Source organism: Rissa tridactyla, chromosome 1 (genome assembly GCF_028500815.1).
Source record: "Rissa tridactyla isolate bRisTri1 chromosome 1, bRisTri1.patW.cur.20221130, whole genome shotgun sequence".
Lineage (NCBI taxonomy): Eukaryota > Metazoa > Chordata > Aves > Charadriiformes > Laridae > Rissa > Rissa tridactyla.
In genome coordinates, this window is record NC_071466.1 from 108,565,144 (window position 1) to 108,577,268 (window position 12,125).

Genomic DNA, 12,125 nt, shown 5'->3' on the forward strand with positions numbered 1-12,125 from the left:
CCATTCAGAAATTAAGGGAAATAATGAGTCCTGAAGATTAAGAACGTATACAACCTGATTTAAAAAATCACAAAAAAAATAATCTTTTCTAATTTTTCTTATTGCCAAAACTCCAATATGGTCACAGAGCAAAAATGACATCATTTAATAAAAGATCATCTTAACATCACATCTTAACATTCCAAGACTGAGAGTATCAGCACGCAGCCTAAGAAAAACATTTTAAATGTTCAGCATAATAATAGTTGATGTAAGATTTTCCACATTTCAAATATAATTATTATAAGTGGTGCTAAGCAGAATTACGAAAGGTTTAAGAGTGTGCTGAAACAGTATTTATTATTTTAAAGGTCATTTTTTGAATTAAAGTAGAATCAAAAAGTCTCCACAGAAGTTAATTCAAGCTATTTAATCGCAAACAGTTACGTACCTTAGTCTTAAATAAAGTAGTATGAGGAAAAAATATGCAAAACATTAAATAATTACAGGGTTAGGACCTCATTGTACCTTGCAAATACATTCATACACTTCAAAATAAACATATTCCACACCTGATCTTGCTTTCTGTATTTGTATTGTGAAAGCTGATGCTTCATTACAAATTTGGAAAAAAAAAATTAATATTTCGACTAAGCTGACATTTCCATAACAGGCAATAATGCCACAGATTGTTTTGAATAGTGTGATTCTCAGAACAACTACTATCGTGTTTGTGAACTCAGATGATCCTTATAAAAGAGAGGACTGTATCTGATCAATAAACCAGGGGAAAAAAAAAGCGCCACCTCAGTAATGGTTCATGCTAGTTCAGGGAAGTGTCAGTCTAGCTCAGAAATTGGCTAGTGACAATTGCCTGGTGGGACACTATGTCCTCAGCGAACTCCGCAGGGGAGTGAAACTGGATTTTCTGCACCTTGGTGTGGCACCTCAGCATTGCTCGCTCAGTGTTACCGTGCCCTAGAGGGATTCATGAGTCAGCAGTGTGGCGGTACATTTCCATTTGCAGCTGTATCTATGCCTGTTGCCAAAATAAGAGCAAGATCTTTCTTACAGTAAATTACTTGAATACTGCTGTAATGGACACCAAACCATAATAGAATGTAATATAATATAAATGTTTTAATGGGGCTACAGCTATCATATTCCTCTATTTTCTCTTCCACCTCCCTGATACATTGTGGACTGTTTTCAGATTAAAAATATCATTTAAGCGTTCATATTTCTGCTTAACTAATTTTAAATAAAATATATATTTACCCTTTCAAATATATTTTGAAAATTATTTTCTTGAGGACTTCTAAATCAATATATGTTAACAGAAAAATATGCTTTGTTAGTCGATGTGGTAGAACTCTTAAATGCAAAAGTAAAATCTTTTTTCAAAAGATTTTGTAATATTTTTTTGTAAATTTTGTAAAATTGCATTTTACTTCTTATGCAATTGATTTCATTGCCTATTGTATGGGCTGTATTAATATAGAGCTGTTCTTTAGAATGTGATTATGCAATAAGCCGTAATCCAATGTATATATTTACATGGATGGATAGGCAGATAAACAGACAGATATTATTTCAAACTTATTTTCCTTTCTTCAGAAAGACTTAAAAAACACTATATAAATAACAAAAATAATGGCACAGCAATGAAATGATGTATCATTTATGCATTGCCCCATGAGCAATGTTGGAAGTTGACATTTCACATGAATTCATTTTCTTTCTTTATTATAATTTTGATACATCTTCCAAAGCTTCCTTTATCCATACATCCACCGATCCAGCCATCTATTTGATGACTTCCTTTCTCAACTTCAGTCATTTGTGTTTGCCAATCTGAATTGTCAGGAAGATATAAATAGATTTTTAATTCCAGTTTATTGAAAAGCTCATATGTTTCAACAGATATAATATCAGTAAATTCTATAGAGTCCAGTTCTAGAGACCTTATACAGCAAAGTTTTCCCTTGTATACCTTCTCAACCACTAAATAGAACTGTGGAGGAGAATAATTAGAGTCTTTTAATTGACATTTTTAAAGGGATTTGGGGCTGTTCTGTTGCTGTGGTATTTTTAGGATTTTTTTTTCTTTTTTTAACAAAGTGTTAAAAAGACTTTACCATAGGGAGATACATTTTTCACTGATGTAAACAGCATTTCCAGTGTCCCTGTAACATTATGATGCAGCAAGCTTCCCACCCCAAATGATTCAGTGACAGAAAAGCCTACACAATATTTTCACTGGCAAGTGAAGGAGATGTTTATAGTAACATTATTGCCCCGTTGTACAATGTTATTCATATCCATTTGCCGTAGTTGTGGGGAAGACTGTTTTTCATTTTTAATCTTCTTGGTATTGGTGAGACGTCTGAGACCTAAGTATTTGGCTGTTACATATTTTTCTGTCTCTTTATGATTGATAATTTCCTTTTTGTTCAGCATTCCCCACCCTCACTGCTGCCTTACTACTGCCCAAGTCCTGGTTTTCCTACTTGCAACTCTACTTGCAAATTACAGGTTTCTGTTTCATAACATTTGAAAGTCTGATTTCTTATGATTGCCAATATGCTTCAATTACATCTACATTTCTCTCCTTTACCTCCCACACCCCAAAAAAAGACAGGAACGCGACCACATCCTGTGGTGCCACCTGGACTGTGGCTGGTCATCAGCCTTCTTGCTCCTCTTAGGCTTTTTATGTCCTTCTTTCTTCTGAAGATAGGCAGAAATTGGACTGTTTTGTGTTTTAAAAGTGTCTGTGTTATGGTATATTGTTAATATTAATGAAAATATATAAAATTAATTTTCTAAAAGTTCATCTTTGGCTTAATTCTGTTCTTGCTTAAATTATTGTACTTTGTACTGGTCTATCTGCTGCTGCAAAAGTTGCTTGTAAAGCTACTGCCAATTACCATAAAAGAAGACTTAAGCTTGTTCTCACAGCTTTCAAAAGCCATATTTTAATATATCTATGGTATCACAATAATGTGAAATTTTGTCTTAATATCTTATGACATCAACAGAAGTACTAATTCTGTGATCGTATGAAATGTTAACATCATACTACATACAGTCTTTCAAGCAACTTTGAAAAACATCTTTGCTATCAAAAAGTTTTGCCCTAAATTAAATTTGGATGAGCTTTACCGTGACAATTCTTAAACAATACCAAAAAAACCATTCTAAGCAGCCATGATTTCAAATGTGTGGGTTTTTTTACGGTGTTCAGTATGTACAAAATGGACTCAAAATACTACTTCCACTTTGTGCTCTACAACAATAAATTATATATACATTATATACCTTCTTTTTCTATCTGAAAACACACTTATTTTAAATCATAGAAGTTTAATGTTAATGTGAGAGAATCAGTTCTTAACAATTTTGAGAAAAGGTTTATTGTACGCCTGTCTTAGTAATCAAAGCGTAGTGAAGCTTTTTAAAACACCGCTTGAAAAAAATGTGCAAGTTCCATGGTTCTGAATGAGTTTTAATTATAATTTGTCAAAAAATTTCTAAATTTAAAGTAATATGCTTTTTGTTATACAGAATATGGCATAAATAACATAATACACCTTGTCATGATAATGAAGGAAACTGCCAGCTTTAAACAAAGTCACTTCATTCATCCAGTTCTTCAAATAAGTGCTTACCAATGAATACTTACAGAAATAAGATGACAAAACTTTCAGAAATGCAATAAAAAAAAATTGAAGTAAATTTCTATAAATGTCATGGAAAGTATTGACAATTTTCAAGTTCTTACTCATTCAATAGGTTGCACTTCTAACTTCTAATAATATAATTGAACATTTTTGTGCAAATCATTTTTGACTAGCAAGAAGAGCAATGAAGAACTTTGGAAAGTAGAACAGAATTTCCCACTGAAGAGAAATATTTGGAAAGATAAATTTTATGGACCCTCAAATGTAAATTCAGAGTGAATTCCTTTAAGGATTCTGTATCAGATACTCTAAAGGGAAGAAGGTCTAAAGATGGAACTTAGATGCAACATTCATGTATTCAGACTGATCTTAAATGAAGGTATGTCCTTCAATGTGACAATTTCTTTGTACACTTACAGAATCACATTGTATATATTCAGTTGCTGGAAAGACACTGAGGTGCTGGATCGTGTCCAAAGAAGGGCAACAAAGCTGGTGAAGGGTCTGGAGCATAAGTCTTATGAGGAGCAGCTGGGGGAACTGGGGTTGTTTAGGCTGGAGAAAAGGAGGCTGACGGGAGACCTTATCACTCTTTACAACTACCTGAAAGGAGATTGTAGAGAGGTGAGGGTTGGTCTCTCCTCCCAAGTAGGAAGTGATAGGACAAGAGGAAATGGCCTCAAGTTGCACCAGGGGAGGTTTAGATTAGATATTAAGAAAAATTTTTACACTGAAAGGGTTATCAAGCATTGGAACAGGCTGCCCAGGGAGGTGGTGGAATTGTCATCCCTGGAGGTTTTTAAAAGACGGATAGATGTAGTGCTTAGTGATACGGTTTAGTGATGGCTTTTGTCAGTTTTAGGTTGATGGTTGGACTAGATGATCTGAAAGGTCCCTTCCAACCTAGACAATTCTATGATTCTATTCTATGCGTCTATGATCATAATTGCTCATAAGTGTTACAATAAGTACTCCGCTTGAGCAGGGCAGGTTGGACAAGATGATCTCCAGAAGTCCCTTCCAACCTCAACCATTCAGTGATTCTAAGTTTTGTTGGGGAAAAAAAAAAAAGTTAGCACCTCTTTGTACCTTTCCTCCTTTTCCCTCCTCCTTAGCAGGCATGGATTAAAGATAGGTGATTCTACATTGCCCTCAGCCTCTTGCAGTCATTTATATTTTTAAGGAAAAAAAGCAATGACATTAAACACTTCCCTACCCACTTAGGGTAGCACCTGGCAGATGCATTTGAATGGGCATGAATGAGTGTGCAGGCATACTCTGCGTAAGATTGTCCTTTCTTTCAGGTCAGTCTGAAGCTAAAGTGGGAACTGCTCTTGAGCTCAAGTAATTGAAAATTATGAGCTAGAGGAGGAATTTGAAAATATTGCAGTGGACAGTGGCAGGCAAAAAAAGCATGTTTTTGTCTATCACCTTCTCGAACTGCCCTGTTGTATTGACTCTTACAAAGGCTGTCCAACCATGACAGTTATTTCTGCACTGCCTATGAATGTTGTCTTTGATTATATATGATCTGGAACTTAGAATCAAAGGCTCCCAATACCCAATATCCATTGACGAGCATCCAAACAATCACAACGTAGTACCAAAAAGATAAACAGCTTTACAAGGTTTTTATAAGGCTGGAAGGCCAAGGCCATTGCCAGAACAAGCACTGTGAAGCTAAAGATCTGGAGAGGGGAAAAAAAGAAGGATACACATCCAAACAACAAGCACATCATGAGAAAAACAACAGCAGCAACAACAAAAGGATTTACCAGAAATGTTATAGAATTCCAGAAAGGTAACATCCATCTTTGATACAGGTCCATCCCAGATATAAAAATGTATACAAACACTACGATGTGTGCACTAGAGTCAGGGTATGGCAAATACCCAAAGGATGGTTCTTCATTTTGATCATTGCAATTACTCGTTTGTTTCCAGATGTTTTGAAATGCTAACTTGTTTTTTCTTTCTCTTTGGGGATTTAAGTACATTCAAATTTGTACATAATAAGTGGATATAACTTCTGAATTGATAGCAGCTAAAAAAGAGTCATTCCTCTTTTAAAATTAATTATGTATGATATTTATATTACACTGTCTTTTAATTTGCATTAAATTTACATTTTCTTGTATTGAAAATGGGTATGTCTAAATTGTGGGACTTGCATAACTTTCCTTCCTGCCTGTCAAAACACATTCTTCCTTCCTTTTCCAACAAGAAATGTCCAAGAGGGTTTAAATGGAACATTCTTGTGCTCTAACTCTTTTGGTGTGGTTGATGAAGATGCAAGGCCTGTATGGCACCCAGCAAACCTCACAAGTTACAGGTACCTGGAATGAACTCCATCTTGGGTACCACACGAGGGTAGCATGTACCCAGCTTTTTTAGTGAGAATAGTATGATGCTGGAAGACCATATTAACTAGAAGAGAAACCATTTCTTCGCTTTGTACAAGAGCTTCCCATTACTACGCAGTCCTGTGCTTTACTGAGATAAAAATCATGGGAGGCAAAAAGGAGCAAACCACCAATGATCCCTCCCCTTTACCCAAACAAGCTCCAATAATTTTTCTGCCACAGCCAGAGCTGCATGAGCTGCTATTAGCAATTTAAAGCCATAAAACTTGGCTTTTGAGCCAGGTAAGCGCCCAGCAGCTACACGTCTACCTTCAAATGAAATAAAAAAAATCAATACAGTTGCAGGCATCAACTTTTTTAAAAATATTATGATTCTGGGCAAACATTTACTGGGGAAATGTATAATGCAAAAGAGACCGTGACAGCAGGTAATATTCTTTTCTATCCCGTTCCTTAATACAAAAGATACTAACAAGGCTATAATCTACATTAATTTAAATGTTTTTTCTTCCTCAGTGATTTTTCCTATAACTTTCTGCTAGGAAAAATGCTGCTGAAGGGCAGCGTACAAGCACACAAGGCTATGTGCTCTGTACTGCACGACTGAGAAATGTGTTCTGACAGGTATGCTTGACACGCAGCTTTGAAAAATAAGGTGACAATATTATTGATTCTGATGTAACCAACTAAAGAGAAGGTTTCCTCTAACTTTCTTCTACCCACAAATGGCATGTCTTCATTGTCTACCGTCTCTAATGAAATCGGAGCATAATGAAATCGTGGTTCCACTGGCAGCAAGAAAGGCGTAAAGGGGAAGCTGTACACCATAAACAACGACGCACAGGAGGGACGGGCATTCACAGTGAGGGGACTCTGTGGTGCCACCAGGATTATCAATTATAAGAGATGTGAGCTACTGAAATGCGCATGTCTAAAATGACACTATCAGAAATTTTATGCTTTTCTGATACTTATCTCAGGGAGGGAGCTTTTCTTCATTATGGCAGACATCCTCTTGCCAACAAATCATCTGAAATTATTTGTTTCCCCTAAATTTTAGACGAAAAGTTATTATGACTCTTTCTGAGTACTGAGTAAGTATGGCTTGAGTTCTCATTTACTCTAATGGCCATTTTACACCGTTTTTCACATGAAGATCTCTTAAACAAGATGTAAATAATGTAAAACAAATGTTGTAATGTAAATAGCAGGTTGAATGTCAATGATGTCTTGTCCCTGTCTGTGAAAATATACTTTGGAGTTGTGGCTTATCATTTTTTTAGGAAAGTTTTACAAATTATTCCTGGCATAATCAAACTATCTCCAAGCTGCCTCAGCAGCATATCTAACGTGCCTAAAAAGTTATCAGGTAGCTACAGCCTCTTCTTTCAGGTATTTACTCAGTCACTGTAGTAAAAAGTGGTTTTTTTACCGTTGCCTGCTTCTGTGGGAATCCGCAGAGAAAACTGGGCAGAAGTCCTCATTCTTTCTGTGGGAGCAGCAGCCACACAAGGCCAAGAGAGGAAATACACTTTCAGTACAAGCTGCTTTGCACTTCAGGCAGCTGATCAATACATTTTTCCTGGTACTTTCAGGGCAGAAAGTGGGGGACCCCTCCCCCCACCAACACTTTCCATGTGTTGGAAAGCAATGCCTTTTGCTTTCAACAAGGAACAGCTAATGGGGAAGAGGGGAGAGAGAGCCCAGCATTGAGGGAGGACAGGCTGCACAACGACGGCAGCTTTGTGGACTTCGTGGCATCAGCTCAGCACCCAAGTTTTAGAAGGCCACAGGAAAATTAGTAAGTTTCTGCATCCCAGGATACTCCATTCAAACTGACAGCAGATTTACTGAACATGTCTCTTAGAGGAATTTCTAAGAACCTGTGCAGATTAATTAAGATTGACGCAGGTATTGAAAACATACACTTATGTGTAGTTTCAGTATTGCTCTTACATAAAAGATCAAATCGTTTTAACTGTATTGTTTAGGAGAATTCAAAATCACACTGTGAACGTACCACAGAGACCTGAGAGATTTTTGCATCTTTATACTGGATGACAGCTGTAACTAGAGTACTGTAGTCAGGAGACCTGAAAAAAAGTCCAACTATGTTGGGATTGTATTTGAATTGATAAAATATTTCAGTCTTGACAGCACTTTCTTTTAGCTCTTTAAGACATAGGTAAATGCAAACACAATAGTTTTGAGAAGTATTACTTGGAATGATATTTTAACTGTATAATTATTTCATATCATTAGCTACAAGAAGAGAAGTTATGAGTGTTTCCAGTATGTGGTGCATGTTTTCACTTGAAATAGTTAACACTGATACCACTGCAAGTGTCATTAGCGTTGTACTTGGTGTAAAAGTCTCCTGTACCAATATAGTTTCTCCCAGTATAAAACATCTGCCTTTTTGGGATAGAACTGATTTAAGTAGGCAGACTAAGTCAGTATGGATCAAGCACTCAGGCTGCGCATTTACAGCCGCTTCACATACTTGCTCCGTTAGTGCAGTAGCATGGCAGCCACCTAATATGAACCAAACTAAAAGCTGGGGAATTCCAATTTTAATGATTTTTGTTTGTTTGTTTTTTTAAAATATTCACTATTGGATAAAATGCTGAGATTTACTGTTGAAACAAAAATATTCACACAACTTTAAAAGACCTCTTCAGTTACAAAATACATAATGGAGATAATACAAGAAAAACAGCATTTATCAGTAATAAAGAAAATACAGATAGAAATGCTTTAACTTGGTTTTCTTTATTACAAAAATGAAGACAGAAGTTGCAAAAAGTAAAATGAACTTTGAACAACAGATGAAAGGCACAAAGTTACATACATTTCTTGACACTGGAAAGATGCTGAGGGACGTTACATTTACACTATGCACACATTCTTCAGGGAGAAAGCAGAGAGATGAAGTATTGCATGCATGAAAGAAATCAGTGGAGCAAAATGGTAGTGAAACATGAACAAGATGAAAAAAAATGCCAGTTTTTCACAAATTAAAATAAACTACTTTAAATCCAGATTTTTTTCTTTCCTTTCATACTGTTTTTGAAAACAGAAACTTACAGAAATTGCAGTGCTTGCAGTATTTCATAGAAGTAGTTTGTACATTGTATATATTTTCAAATGTAATTCTGTTGGGAATACGCACTCAGTAAGGTTTACTTTGGTTGCATTACAGCTCACTTAACATGTATTATAATTAAAAAGATATGAAAATAACATATTCAATAGAAATCGCCTGTACAAAAATGTTAAACATGTAAAATAAATATTCAGAACTATTAATAAGAATATCATACAACGTAGTCATAAAATCTCAGAATCAGAGAATGGTTTGGGTTAGAAGGGATCTTAAAGATCATCTAGTTCCAACCCCCCTGCCATGGGCAGGGACACCTCCCACTAGACCAGGCTGCTCAAAGCCCCATCCAGCCTGGCCTTGAACACTTCCAGGGATGGGGTAGCCACAACTTCTCTGGGCAACCTGTTCCAGTGCCTCACGACCCTCACAGTAATGGGACTATGGTAGCAAGAATTACAACTACAATTTCTCATTACTTTAGACCACAAAAAAAATTAATAAAAATAGATATTCCCACTTTAGTTGCTTGATCTAGTTCTTTTAAAAGTTCTAAACTTAATATAGCTCTCAAGCATACAGCTTCCATACAGCTACTGTTTCTAAACAGGCAAAGTTGGTAGATTCTCTACACTTGACATTTGTCACCATTGGCTTTATTAGTATGTTGTCATTGTCATTACAAGGAATAGGATTTTCCCCTGTGAGTTTCCATCACTTGTACATTAAGCCTGATAAATGTGTACCAAAGGAAAACTGAAGATTTCTTGTATGCCTGGAGAAATGGGATGGATGAAGTACAATGTGATAAGCTCAAATGAACTCTAGGTGTAGCAAAGATGTGCTTATAGACCTCAGAAGCTACGTCTGCCTTGACATTGTTCAAACTACTTCCTAAAAGTAAAAAGTTTTCCTTTTCTCCTAAAAATCCTGAAAAAATGAGCAATTAGAAATCATCAACATACTGGACAATGGGTAGAAAATTGGAGACTAATAGCACAAACACAAATTGCATACGAGTCTCCATTACCTTTTTTTTTTAAATAAAATTGTTTTGTTTGGCTTAATTAGTTAAATCTACATTTGGTACATATGTGAGTAGAGCTATTAAATTCAGTGCATGAGGTTTGCATGCTGGAAAGATAATACATGGTAAGGGCCAGGAATCTAACTAAGTATTGTTCATATGGTTACTCACTTAATTAAAACACTACATCTGTTTATCTTTTAAATATCTATTTTTCATATGCACATTACAGTTTTTACATCAGTGCTTGGCCTTACAGTTCCATCACAAAATTAAACGGAACATTATTTTGTTGGTTGGTAATAGTATGTTTATTTCCAATGTATGCAGTATATGTGTCTTTATCTGAGCAATATTTTTCCTATTTAGCTAGACAGCAATTTATATTCTAATAACCCTACTGTAATAAATGAAGAATCACATTTGAAGTTGTATTGTGTAAATACTCTGATTCAACAATAATTTGAAAATGTTTGGAACTTGTCAAAACTCTAGAAACAAGAAAGACAACAAGTAAAATCTGATTAGGAAAGAAGCCAGCCTTACATTCAAAAGGCTGTAAATCAAAACATTTTAAATGTACCGTTCCTTAGAGATATACCACTATATCACAGAATAATCATTTTCCTTTTTAAGTTTCTGTGGCATCAATTTGGATTTAAGGCATGAGTTCAACATAGAATATTTTAGGACTTCAGTCTTACAGGCAGTTGAATATTAGGATTTCAAAATATGTGACAATGTTGAAAAAATGGTAACATTTTACACTGTCAATCATAAGACCTAAAATCCCTTTTACAATTACTACATTTAAAGGAACAAATTTACTTATATAACTGTGATTTAAGTACTAATGACAGCAGAATATTAAATTCAATTTGTGAAGACGTATTTATCATTTTAATACAGTTTAAACCACAATTTTAATGCTGTTCAGTCAAGTATAATTTAATTTGCAAATGTCTCTTTTCAGTTTTTCCTCATTCTCATCTGGAGGAAGACAAGATTTTAAAATCTTCTGTATCTTCCTACATATTGTACAAAATATTGTAAAATAATCTTGTTCTCATTGTTTTTAAAGATAGATTTATGAAACATTCTTAAAGAGGAAAACCAAAACTGTATTAGCTATTCATCTCAGGAGATACATAACAACCCAAGGACATTATTTTCTTCCTCTTTTTCTTTCTCATTGCAGAGGTTTTGGGACACTGTCCAGAACTGCTTGGCTCTGCTGTCACAGAACCCTATAACATTGTCTTCACTCATCCTCTTTGGACTTTGATGGGAAGGGTAGGGCCAAAAGAAAACAATCATATTCAAAGTACCTGGTAGTCAAAATGCATAATGCAAAATAATATAAATTGAAGCAGATCTAAAATTTCTCTCATTTAAACAGGGGAAACGTGTATTTTCCAGCTGAAGCTCCTATCTGTCGGAAGAAAGATAAGTGATCCAAATCTGTCTCTTTATCCCACTGGCATTGTGATGCTGAGGATATCTTGTTATATCTGTGATATTAGAATGATTTGCTAAGATAAGAAATTTATAACTGGTAAAGAGTACTTCAAATGTTTAACCAGAGTAGAAAAATTATTTAGAAATTTTCATTTTTCTACATTTATACACACCTGTAGTAGTCTCCTGTCTTGCTTTATTAAAAAAGGAAGAACAGAGACAAGTATATGACAGACAAAATATGCAACAAAATATTAAATAGAACAGCTTTAGTATTTCAAATTTTAGGAAAGTAGGAAAATGCTGCAAAATAAGGAAATAGGAGAATCAGACTGTGCAACCTTAATGAGACTCTATTTTATGTTTCATTCTATGAGATGATCTAATTTTTATCAAAGACCTTTTAGTCCAGCAGCAGGTGCTCACTAGTTGTGATTGTACCTGAAATCTGGTTTTCTTTATTATTCAGAACAGCACTCTATCTCCATTGTGTTCACAAGAGAAAATTTTAT

The 12,125-nt window shown here is 35.1% G+C and overlaps 1 protein-coding gene across 1 annotated transcript in view; it reads right to left on the reverse strand.

Moving 5' to 3' along the window:
• NCAM2 (neural cell adhesion molecule 2) overlaps positions 1 to 12,125 on the reverse strand; it is a 302,573-nt gene that overhangs the window by 11,538 nt on the left and 278,910 nt on the right. The window lies entirely within an intron of this gene.